Consider the following 12,772-nt stretch of genomic DNA (forward strand, 5'->3'; position numbering starts at 1 on the left):
ACACCGTGCATTTGCACAGGATCCTGGAGCGTAGAGAGGCTTTGGTAGAAATGATGGGCTGGCTTCAAGTGGTCAGCAAGTAGCAACAGGAGTCCAAGAAGGACAGGTTGACCCTAAACAACGCAGAAGATGAGCAAAGTATGCCAAGACGGTCGCAAGTATATCTATGTATGTTCAAAGACACAATTTGTGAAGGATGTGAGAAACACCTTTGGGAAAAGGGAACCACAAGGCTGGAGCCAAGGAAAAGGTCTAGAGAAACAAAAGGGCTACTCAGTTCCAAGGACAGAGAGAATTATGACAGGCTGACAATAGAGTTCCCAAAGAGGAGGGACCAGAGTGGCTGAAGACTTGTTAGGAGGGCGATCTCATCAGAAGCTATAGTGGAGATAGAAGAGATGTCTCCACGGTTAAGGCACTTGCCTGCAAAGCCCAATGACCAAGGTTCAGTTAGTTTTCCCAGTACTCATGTAAAGCCAGATGTACAAAGTGGTACATGCATCTGGAGTTTGTTTGCAATGGCTGGAGGCCCTAGTGTGCCCATCCTCTCTCGTTTCTCTTCTCTTCTCCTCTCCCCTCCCCTCCCCTCCCATACCTTTTCTCTCTCTCCCCTCCTCTCCTCTCCCTCCCCCTCCACTCCCCCTCCCTTTCCTTTCCTTGCAAGTAAATAAATAAAATTTAAAAGAAGTTATAGTGGAGGGTCTCAGCAGTTAACAAAGCCAGCTTCATTTCCTATGTAAACACAGATGCACAAGATGGTGCATGCACATGGCGTCCGTTTGCAGTGACTGGAGGCCCTGGTGCATCCATTCTCCCTGTCTCTTTTATTTCTCTTTGCTTGGAAAGAAATAAATATATACATATAAATTTATAGTGGAGAAATGGCTTCTTCCAAATCACAGACCAGGGTCACGAGATGGCTCAGCAGTTAATGCTTGCCTGCAAAACCTAAGGACACAGATTTCATTTTCCAGTATACACATAAAGCCAAGTGCACAAGGTAGCACATGCATCTGGAGTTTGTTTCCAGTGGCTAAAGACCCTGCTATTCCATTGTCTCTCTCAAATAAAATAAGTTTTAAAAAATGGACTTGTCTGGGAAGCCTAAGGATCCAGGTTCAATTCCCCAGTACCTACATAAGCCATATACACAAGATGTCACATGTGTCTGGAGTTCATTTGCAGTGGCTAGAGGCCATGGAACACCCATTTTCTCTCTCTATATATGATAAACTTGAAAAAAAAATATTTAAACACACAGAGCAAGGATTGGGGATATAGCTCAGCAGTTAAGGGCATTTGCTTGCAAAGCCTGCATGCCCAGGTTTGATTCCCCAGCACCCCACATAAAGCCAGTTCATGCAGCACATGTATCTGGAGTTCCTTCATAGTGACAAGAGGTCCTGTGTGTACCAACCTTCTCTTTCTTTCCCCTTGCAAATGAATATGTTTAACACACACACACACACACACACACACACACACACACAGAGCAAACCAGCATTTCTCCAAGACTAAACAAGAGAATGTAGAGTGAAGACCTGAGAGGGTAGTGTTTCAAAGTTCTTTCTTCCAGATGTATTAGGAAAGGCCAGGTGTGTGGCACACACCTTTAATCCTAGCACTCCAGAGGTAGAGGTCGGATTGCTGGGAGTTCCAGGTCAACCTGAGAATACAGAGTGAATTCCAGGTCAGCCTAGGCTAGAAACTCTAGCTTGGGGGGTGAGGGGGAATGGGGGGCTGGAGAGATAGATGGCTTAGTGGTTAAGGCAGTTGCCTGCAAAGCCTAAGCACCCAGGTTCAACTCCCCAGAAGAACTCACGGTGGCCAGATGCACGGGAGTTCGTTTGCAGTTGCTGCCCATTCTCTCTAATAAAACAATAAAATTAAAAATGTTAGTGGGCAGGGACTGGTGGTTGCACATCTTTAATCCCAGCAAGCTAAGGAAGAACAGGTAGGAAGATCACCTTGAGTTCAAGGTCAAAAAACCAAAAGGTCTGGGGCAGTGTTAGTGGCACTTGCCCATGCCCACATAAAGGCAGATGCTCAAGGTGGTGTAATGCCATCTGCATTCTAGGCACTGGAGTACCCCCTCCTTAAAAATGTGGTAGTGCATTCCTTTAATCACAGACCTTGGAAAGCAGAGGCAAGATTGCCAGGAAATAGAGGCCACCATCAGGGATAACCTGGGATATGCGTGCGATGAGTGACAAGACCGCTGAGAATTATATTAAAAACCATTCTTATTTTTAACCATGATTGTTCCCCGGAGGGATGCACCGTTCCTGGAAGTACTGCGATACCAGGTCGATGCGTGGAGTGGACGGAGCAAGCTCCTATTCCAACTCCAAGCTCCAGAAATCCATTTAATATATTGTCCTCGGATAGAGGACGTATCAGATATTAAACTGATAAGAACAGATACTACACTTGATCTTAGCCAAAAGGCCGAGAAGCGATGCCCCGCAGCCCGCGCTCAGCCCGCGCGTCCTCGCCGCACCCACCTTCACGTCGTGGTCACCACCTCACCGCACCCCGCGCCCCCTCCCTCGCCGCCGCCCCCGCTCACTCACCCCATTCTCTCCGCGCGCTCCCCCTCCGCACTTGGGGGACACCGGGACCCACGTCCGCAGCTGTCCCGGCGTTCCCGGGCAGGCTCTCATTTGCATGCCCCGCCCCGGGGGCGTGGTCACCGAGTGCCTCCGCCATCTGCTTCCGGCTGGCGGCCGCTTCCCGCCTGTCCCGGTGGGCGGAGCTCCGACACGACCGTGAGCCCTGGCGTTGGGCGGCCCACGTTTCCCCCGCGCAGACAGAGGGCGGTGCGGGACGCAGCCGTCACCCACGAGGACGCGTCGTCCTTACACCGCGGCAGCCCGAGGACGGCGGGACTGGGAGCCGCGGCCGGCGGGGTCGGGGTCGCGGGGTTCTCGCCACGCGCCGCCTCCTCCCGAGGGCGCCTCCCGGGGACGCCGCGGCCCTGACCCACGGTCCTCGCCGGTCGTCTACGCTGCGCCCTTCCCCAGTGATCAGAGGCCTCCTTGTATTTTACTTCGCTTTGTCATCGCAGTGGCCGCTGCAGCTTCATGATGCCACCTGCCACAGCCGGAGTTGTTTTCAGGGTCCTGTCTGCTCACAGGAAACCGGGAGCCTTGACCCCAACATGGAATCTGTGAAGCTGAGCTGGAGTCAAAAACGCCTCCCTTTCTCTCTTTAGAAAGGCACTGTAGAAAACGACTATGTAGGCAAACCGTCACAAGTTTTGTTAATTATTAAATTAAGTTAGAATTCTTGTGTCTCAGCTGGCAAGAGATTCAACAGCGAAGGACCCCATTTCCTTCCCATGTCCCCTTAATTCTTTGGTTTTCCATGTCTTACTGTCTGTGCCAGGTGTTTGTAGCAAGTACAGCATTCACCGCCTTTGTGGGTAACCTCTCCTTACCTTGCTGACATCTGAGGTCATTGAGGGCCGTGGCCCTCAGCAGTACTTCTGTGGGTGTGCTTGGTCTTGTTTGGTGCCCAGCAAACATTAGTTGGGTAACTAACCCATGCGTAATTGGTGATATGCATATACTGAATCAGAGAAGCTGCTGGCTTGGGTGGGTGGGGGTGGGCAGGGAAAAGATCGAGGGGCAGGACACCAGAGAGGAAACATGGCCTCTGAGGATCTTGGGGTTGGGGGAAGGAAGACTATTGAGGTTAAGGCCCTAGGAAATGCAGCTAAGTTTCTTCATCAGTAATATAAATTGACCTTTCCCTACCGAATGCTGGGATTAAAGATTTAAAGTGAGCTAAAGAGATGGCTTGGCGATTAAGTCACTTGCCTACAAAGCCAAAGGACCCAGGTTCAATTGTCCATTACCCACAGTAAGCCAGCTGTACAAGAGGGTGCACGCATTTTTTGCAGTGGCTGGAGGCCCTGGTGTGTCCAATCTGTCTCAAATACATAAATAGAAATAAAATATTTTTTAAAAAGAGCAAATGCTTAGATTAAAAAAAATATTTATTGGTTTATTTGAGAGAGAGAGAGAAAAAAAAATAGGCACACCAGGGCCTCCAGCCTTTGCAAGCGAATTCCAGATGTATGTGCCACTTTGTGCATCTGGCTTACCTGGGTACAGGGGAATTGAACCTGGATCCTTTGGCTTTCCAGGCAAGTGCCTTAACTGCTAAGCCATCTCTCCAGCTTGATTTTTTTAAATTATTGACAACTTCCATAATTATAGACAATAAGCTATGCTGATTCCTCCCCCAACACACTTTCCCCTTACAACTCCACTCTCCATCATATCCCGTCCCCTTCTCCATCAGTCTCTCTTTTATTTTTTATTTTTTTATGTTTATTTATTTATTTATTTATTTATTTATTTGAGAGAGACAGACACAGAGAGAGAGACAGATAGAGGGAGAGAGAGAGAATGGGTGCGTCAGGGCTTCCAGTCTCTGCAAACGAACTCCAGACTCGTGCGCCCCCTTGTGCATCTGGCTAACGTGGGACCTGGGGAACCGAGCCTCGAACCGGGGTCCTTAGGCTTCACAGGCAAGCACTTAACCGCTAAGCCATCTCTCCAGCCCCTCTCTTTTATTTTGATGTCATCATCTTTTCCTCCTATTATGATGGTCTTGTGTAGGTAGTGTCAGGCACTGTGAGGTCATGGATATCCAGGCCATTTTGTGTCTGGAAGAGCACGTTGTAAGGAGTCCTACTGTGGTGGTTTGATTCAGGTGTCCCCCATAAACTTAGGTGTTCTGAACGCTAGGTTCCCAGCTGATGGATATTTGGGAATTAATGCCTCCTAGAGGGAGTGTATTGTTGGGGGTGGGCTTATGGGCTTTATAGCCAGTTTCCCCTTGCCAGTGTTTGGCACACCCTCCTGTTGCTATGGTCCACCTTATGTTGGCCAGGGGGTGATGTCCACCCTCTGCTCATGCCATCATTTTCCCCTGCCATCGTGAAGCTTCCCCTCGAGCCTGTAAGCCAAATTAAATCTCTTTTTCCCAGAAGCAGCTCTTTGTTGGGTGATTTCTACCAGCAATGTGAACCGGACTGCAACAGTAAAGTGGTACTGAGGAGTGGGATTGCTGCTAGACACCTGACTATGTGGCTTTGGCCTTTTGGAGCTGATTTTCAAGAGGAATGTGGAAGGAGTTGAAACCTTGGCCTAAGAGATGCCTTGCAGTGCTGTAAGTACAGCCTGATGGACTATTCTGGTCTGAGCTGCAAAACCTGAATGCAATAAGAACTATGGACTGTGAGGTTTGGTTTATGAGGGTGAGAAAGAGCTTTGCCTGGACTGGACTAGCAGTTTGTGTGAGAAGCTTGCTCTTGTGCCCATGTCCTGAGAAGTTGTGCAGGGTTGCTTTGCGTAGAAATGAACTGGTGTGTGCAGAGGGATATGGCACAGAAAGGAAAATCTTTGGGTGACCTGCTGCCCGTTCAGCTGCAACTGAGAGATTACAACCTTTGAGACTGGGCTAGCTGACCTGCGCTGGGGCAACAAGAAGAATGTCAACTCTTTTGAAGGTGTCTGAGTGCTCAAGGAGTGCCCTGTTCTTCAAAGTCTGCTTTAATCCCCCCTGGATTAACAAATTGGCACCCTGCCTGGTATTGTGGAGTATAAGAAATGCTGGAAAGAGGGTCATTGAGTTTGCAACACGGTCTTGTGTTTTGGAAATGGCCATGGGCAGTGTGAAGCAGGTTTGCTGGTTGCCTGCATAGAGACCCCATGGAGCCATGAGGATGAACCGTGGCTTGCAGTGGAGACCCAGTGGAGATGTCGGGACCATGAGATGGCTGCCGAGGAGCTGCTGGCCCCGGTGTAGTTTCCCAGGACTGTGAGTAGTCTAGCTGGAGGGGCGGAATTGGAATGCCAGAGACTTGTTGCTGGTTAGAATTATCGGACTTGAAGATTTGTCACTGGTTTGAGTTGCTGGACTTGAAGCTACAGAGTTTGATGTTTGCCCTGGTTATTTTAAATCTTGTATTGGTTGAATGTTTCTTTGCTATGCCCAATACCATCTATTGCAGTGTGAATATTTATTCTGTGCCATTCTGGGTTTTTTGAGGTTATATTTTGGTATTATGGCTCAGTTAAAAGATCTTGAACTATGGGGATGTATGAACATCATTGAGATTGATAAAAACTATGGGGACTTTTAAAGTCAGACTGAATGCATTGTATTTTACATCATGTATGGATATCAGTTTATGGGGGCCAGGGGCGGAATGTGGTGGTTTGATTCAGGTGTCCCCCATAAACTTAGGTGTTCTGAATGCTAGGTTCCCAGCTGATGGATATTTGGGAATTAATGCCTCCTGGAGGGAGTGTATTGTTGGGGGTGGGCTTATGGGCTTTATAGCCAGTTTCCCCATGCCAGTGTTTGGCACACCCTCCTGTTGCTATGGTCCACCTTATGTTGGCCAGGGGGTGATGTCCACCCTCTGCTCATGCCATCATTTTCCCCTGCCATCGTGAAGCTTCCCCTCGAGCCTGTAAGCCAAATTAAATCTTTTTTTCCCAGAAGCAGCTCTTTGTTGGGTGATTTCTACCAGCAACGTGAACCGGACTGCAACACCTACCCTTCCTTTGCCTTTTAACTTTCTCCCGCCATCACTTCCGCCATGGACTCTGAGCCTTGGAAGGTGTGATAGAGATGTTTCAGTGCTGAATACTCCTCTGTCACTTCTTCTCAGCACTCTGGTGCTTTTTGAGTCATCCCAGTGGTCACCATCTGAAAAAAGCTTCTCTAACCAAAAGTGAGGGTTACATTAATATATAGCTATGAACATTAAGAGACGTGCTTACTGGGCAGTTTGGTGAGCATAATATATACATTTAGCCAGACTGCAGCAGGCATTACACACCTAGGGCTCAGGACTTCCCCCATCATAGGTTTTTCAGTATCAGGCATGCATTTCCTCCTGTAGAGCGGGCTTCCAGTCCAAATAGAAAGCAGTTGGTTTTCCCCATAACTACATGCCACTATTGTACCTGTTGGCTCATTTGGCCTGGCTGGCCCACCTTAAGGCTTGCAGGGTCCACTGTTGTTTATCTCCACTGATGACTTCTCTCTCTCTCCCATGGAGCTGCATGCAGCATAGCTTTTTCCAGCTTTCTGTCAGCTGGTCTAGTAGGAGGAGGTTTTTAGCTCAGCTCCAGCAGGATTTCTCAGTGACCTTGTAGCCCAAGCATGTGGAATCTTCAGCAATAGGGTCTTACTGTCTCTTCCTGGTGGGAAACCAAGGGCCTTGGCAATGGCCTGTAATGTTTTGGGGGCATCAGGGATCTCCCTGGCCAACAACTCACTGGAAGGTATCCCATCGCTGGCAATGAAATTTTTCTAGTAACAATCTATGGCTTCTGGGTGTGCCATTGTCCAAAAAAGTAGGTTTCCATATGACATTCATGCCCTCTTAGGGTCTCACGCTAGCCCAGGCTGACCTGGAACTCACTATGCAGTCTCAGGGTGGCCTCTAGCTCATGCTGATCCTCCTACCTCTGCCTCTCGAGTGCTGGGATTAAAGGTGTGTGCCACCATGCCTGGCTCATAGATTTTGATTAACCTTTCCCCTACCGTTCCCTTACGCAATCTCTTCCCCTGACCTCAGTAGTGCCTGTCCCCCCCTAATAATCTGTTCTTCTACTTACATACATGCAATGCCATCCTCTGAAGTCCCCCCTCTCCTCCCTTGTACTTCTTCCAAGGCCTTAAGGTAAAGCATTAAGTTGTTTACTTGTGACCTTTATAATTTCTTTCTTTTTTTTTTGGTTTTCTGAGGTAGGGTCTCACTCTAGCCCAGGCTGACCTGGAATTCACTATGCAGTCTCAGGGTGGTCTTGAACTCACAGTGATCCTCCTACCTCTGCCTCTTGAGTACTGGGATTAAAGGTGTGCACCACCACACCCGACTTTCTAATATCTTAATAAAGACACTTAAAGCTATAAATTTCCCTCTTATAGCCAGGCGTGCACATGCCTTTAATCCCACCACTCGGGAGGTAGTGGTAGGAGGATCGCCATGAGTTCAAGGCCATCCTGAGACTACATAGTGAATTTTAGGTAAGCCTGAGCTAGAGTGAAACCCTACCTCAAAAAAACAAACAACAACAAAAAAAAAACATTCCCTCTTAGGACTGCCTTCATTGTGTCTGAAAGGTTTTGGTATGTTGTATTCTCATTGTCATTTGATTCTATAAATGTTTTGATTTCCTTCTTTTTTTAAAAGTTAATTAATTTATTTATTTGAGAGTGACAGACAGAGAGAGAGAGAGAATGGGTGCGCCAGGGCCTCCAGCCACTGAAAACAAACTCCAGACGCATGTGCCCCCTTGTGCATCTGGCTAACATGGGTCCTGGGGAATTGAGCCTCGAACCAGGGTCCTTAGGCTTCACAGGCAAGCGCTTAACCGCTAAGCCATCTCTCCAGCCCATTGATTTCCTTCTTGATTTCTTCATTGACCCATTCATCATTTAGCAGTGGATTGTTTAGTTTCTATGCTTTTGTGTATGCACTATGGTTTTTCTTGCTGTTGATTTATAATTTGGTCCTATTGTGATCAGATAGAATGCAAGGAATTATTTCAATTTTCCTGTATTTGTTAAGATTTGCTTTGTGTCCTACTATATGACCTATTTTAGAGAATGTTCCATGTGCTGCAAAAAAGAATGTGTATTCTGCAGCATTTGTATGAAATGTTCTGTAGATATCTGTTAAGTTCATTTGTTCTATGGTCTTATTTAATCCAGATGCTTCTCTGTTTATTTTTTGCTGGGATGACCTGTCAATGATGACAGTGGGGTGTTGAAGTTACCCACTACAACTGTGTTTGGTGTTATCTGTGACCTGAATTCCAATAGTGTTGGATGAAATTGGGAGCCCCCATATTAGGCAAATGTATGTTTAGAATTGTAATGTCCTCTTGTTGCGGTGTTCCTTTAATTACTATAAAATGACCTTATTTTTCTTTCCTAAGTAATGTTGGTTTGAAGTATACCCTGTCTGACATTAAGAATAGCAACACTTGCTTGTTTTGTAGGCCCATTTGCTTGAAATACTGTTTTCTATCCTTTCACTCTAACATAGTGTACATCTTTTATGGAAAGGTGAGTTTCTTGGAGGAAACAAATTGTAGGATCCTGCTTTTTTATTTTATTTTATTTTTATTTATTTATTTGACAGAGAAAGAGGGAAGGAGGGAAGGAGAGAGAGAGAGAGCATACAAGAGAATGGGCACGCCAGGGCTTCCAGCCACTGCAAATGAACTCCAGATGCATGTGGTTACATCTGGCTAACGTGGGTCCTGGGGAATTGAACCTGAGGTCTTTGACTTTGCAGGCAAATGCCTTAACCCCTAAGCCATCCCTCCAGCCCAGGATCCTGCTTTTTAACCCAGTCTGCAAACCTTTGTCTTTAGGTTGGGGCATTGATGCCATTGATAATTAAGAATTATTATTGAGGAGCCGGGTGTGGTGGCACACACCTTTAATCCCAGCACTTGGGAGGCAGAGGTGCCCTGGCCAGCGGGGAGTTGAACAAGGACTCGAGGAGAAGCTAACCTGAGTGAAAAAAGGCAAACAGACACAAGAAGGAGACCATGCTAGGTGTTTGTCAAGGCCTCAAGAGTTTATTCTTACATGTAGGTTTATATAGGGTTGTAGGGGGAAGGGGACGTGGTCAGAGCAAGGAGTTGTGGGGGAAGGGGACATGGTTAGGGCAAAGATCACAGAATTACTGATTAAACCACGATGTCTTTGTTTCTTCATCAGCTACCGGCAGGATGGGGGAGTGTTCAGCCAGGCGTACGATCCCTTTGTTTCTGGTAGTTGAATATTAGGTGAGGAAGTAGAAACTTAACTTGCTATATGGCAGTCTTTGTTTCTGGTAGTTGAATATTAGGTGAGGAAGTAAAAACTAACTTGCTATATGGCAGTTTCTGTTAACATGGCCGAGGTTTGGTTCATAGCTCCCAACATTTCCTCCCTTCTTTTATACAAAAAGAGGGGGAGGCCACTTTGCAGCGGTGGGCGTTAACAAACTGGGGGAGTAGGGACCTGACTCCTCCCATGGGGATGTCTTTTTCCCACAATTTTTGGCCCTTGGTACCTTTTGGGGAGGGGAGGCAGGGCCTATGTGGCCGGAGAGCAAGGCACGGCCTTAGTGATAACAGTTATGATACCAACCTCCATGCCAGCCAGGTTTTTCTCTCAGGGAATTCAGAAGCAGTCAGAAAGGGATCTTCTCTTGCAGTGCTTTGCCTCGCACCCACATTGGTGCCCATATTGCACTCACTTTATTGTGAGCTGATATGCATAGGTCTGAATCCTATGCAGCTCCCATAGGAGGGGTAGCTATTTGGCCAAGACAGGTAGACCGCAGTGATAGCAGAGGTGTAGAGGACAGCAGTATAGTAAATAAGTACAGAATGTATGTAGTATAGTAAATGAGTACAGAATGTATGTAAGATCAAGGGAGAGTGACAGCTGCAGGTGGTAGGTCTTCAGTGGCAATGACTTGATTTGCCAGCTCCAGTCTGTGATAATGGACCTGTAAAGGCTGCATCTTAATGGCTTCAATCTGTTGATATACAAAAGACATGATTTTAATTATAATAAGGGGTCCAATTGTGAGTAAAAGGATTAAGATAAGTAGAGGTCCTTCTAGCTTTGTCCTGCTAGGGAAAAAAGGAGGAAGTTTTGTTGTTTTTAATAATCCTCTATGTAAGGTGAACTTGATCTAGAACAAATATCTGGCATTCACCTCTGCAAAAGACATTTAACTTTTCCTTTTTAATTTTTATGCTTAGGTCTTTGATTTCCTTGAAATCATTCTCTAGAAGAGATAGGGGTGTCACCTGCGTCTGTCTCATCTCTTTAGTCAAAAACAGTCACAAACACGACACAACTAGCAAGCACAATGAACACACATAAACACATACACACACACACACAAAAAGAACAAATCCTCCTGATAAAATAAAAAATTTGCTTAAAGAACTTGAAGCAATCTCAATTCCTTGTGCTTTTAAAATATCTTTTACTATGGCAATTAGCTCCTTTTTACTCTTTGCTAAATTTTTTTTCTTCACCTGTGTTCCTTGTGTCTTGAGAGAAGTTTTAAGCCCTTCAACAATTTATGCTTACTTAGGGTCTGTCCCATGATAGAAAAGGAAAGAGGAGAAATGGCAAGACCAAAGGGCAACATTCCCGGTTGGAGAACCGGCATGGTGGATTCCCCAGTGATTTTGACATGAGCCTGTCCACAATTTTAAGAGTTGGCAGCCACTCTAAGAGCATTTATTGGCTGTTGCGTAACCAGGTTGGTTGGTAGGAAGAGAGACTAGATAGGAGGTTTTTGCCAATGCCCGAATGGGCTGTTGGGACTTGCACAGAGAGCTAGGGGCCTTCAGCCAATGCCAGAGGGTAGCCCTGGCCAAGAGGCTTCAGTTACCCTGTCACTATGTTGCAATGTTGGCGATGGCGCCAACTGAATTAGGAGGAAAAGAAGTGCAAAAAGGAATCCTGCAGTTCTTGTGTCTTGCAAATCTGACTAAATAGTCTTTAAATGGTTTGCCTAGAAGTCTGCGTCACTTGTCTTACCTTAGTGGATCTGTATCACAGATGGGGTTTTTTCTGTGGTGACCATGGAGCAGATCTGTATTACAGGTGTATTGCCTGTAGTGATCTATGCAGATCTTCACTCACCCTGGTGGGGTGGTGATCCAATGGTAAGGACGGCCGCCCACTCGAGTGATGCCCAGGTCACACTTCATACCTCGGGCCCCACATTGGGCACCACTTACCCTGGCCAGCGGGGAGTTGAAGAAGCTAACCTGAGTGAAAAAAGGCAAACAGACACAAGAAGGAGACCATGCTAGGTGTTTGTCAAGGCCTCAAGAGTTTATTCTTACATGTAGGTTTATATAAGGTTGTAAGGGGGAGGGGCTTGGTCAGAGCAAGGAGTTGTAGGGGGAAGGGGACGTGGTTAGGGCAAAGATCACAGAGTTACTGATTAAACCACAATGCCTTTGTTTCTTCATCAGCTACTAGCAGGATGGGGGAGTGTTCAGCCAGGTGTACGATCCCTTTGTTTCTGGTAGTTGAATATTAGGTGAGGAAGTAGAAACTTAACTTGCTATATGACAGTCTTTGTTTCTGGTAGTTGAATATTAGGTGAGAAAGTAGAAACTTAACTTGCTATATGGCGGTTTCTGTTAATGTGGGCGTGGTTTGGTTCGTAGCTCCCAACACAGAGGTAGGAGGATTGCCGTGAATTCAAGGCCACACTGAGACTACATAGTGAATTCCAGGTCAGCCTGGGGCTAGAGTGAGACCCTACCTTGAAAAACCAAACAACAAAAAAAGAGTTACTATTGAAAGGTATGTGTTTATTCTTGCAATTCTTCTTGTTTTATAGTTCTTCTGAATTTTCCTTTGCTCTCTTATATTAAGTATTATTTGAGTTTGGTTTATTTTTTCCTGTTTCCTTATGTGTGTGCTTTTTTTTCTCTACAGCATGAAGGATCCTTTCAAGTATTTTCTGTAGATCTGGCTTAGGACTCATATATTTCTTTCTTAAATTTTTTATTTATTTATTTGAGAGCAACATACACAGAGAGAAAGACATATAGAGGGAGAGAAAGAATGGGAGTGCCAGGGCTTCCAGCCTCTGCAAATGAACTCCAGATGCGTGTGCTCCCTTGTGCATCTGGCTAACGTGGGAGCTGGGGAACTGAGCCTTGAACCGGGGTCCTTAGGCTTCACAGGCAAGCGCTTA

General features: G+C 46.3%; 1 non-coding gene across 1 annotated transcript; it reads right to left on the reverse strand.

Annotated features, from left to right (window-relative positions):
• Positions 1–2,269: 2,269 nt before the first annotated feature.
• Positions 2,270–2,460, reverse strand: LOC123460571. Its single transcript, XR_006637105.1, has one exon. It is a non-coding gene; the product is annotated as a U2 spliceosomal RNA (small nuclear RNA).
• Positions 2,461–12,772: the final 10,312 nt, after the last annotated feature.

This window comes from Jaculus jaculus, chromosome 4 (genome assembly GCF_020740685.1).
Source record: "Jaculus jaculus isolate mJacJac1 chromosome 4, mJacJac1.mat.Y.cur, whole genome shotgun sequence".
Classification (NCBI taxonomy): Eukaryota; Metazoa; Chordata; class Mammalia; order Rodentia; family Dipodidae; genus Jaculus; species Jaculus jaculus.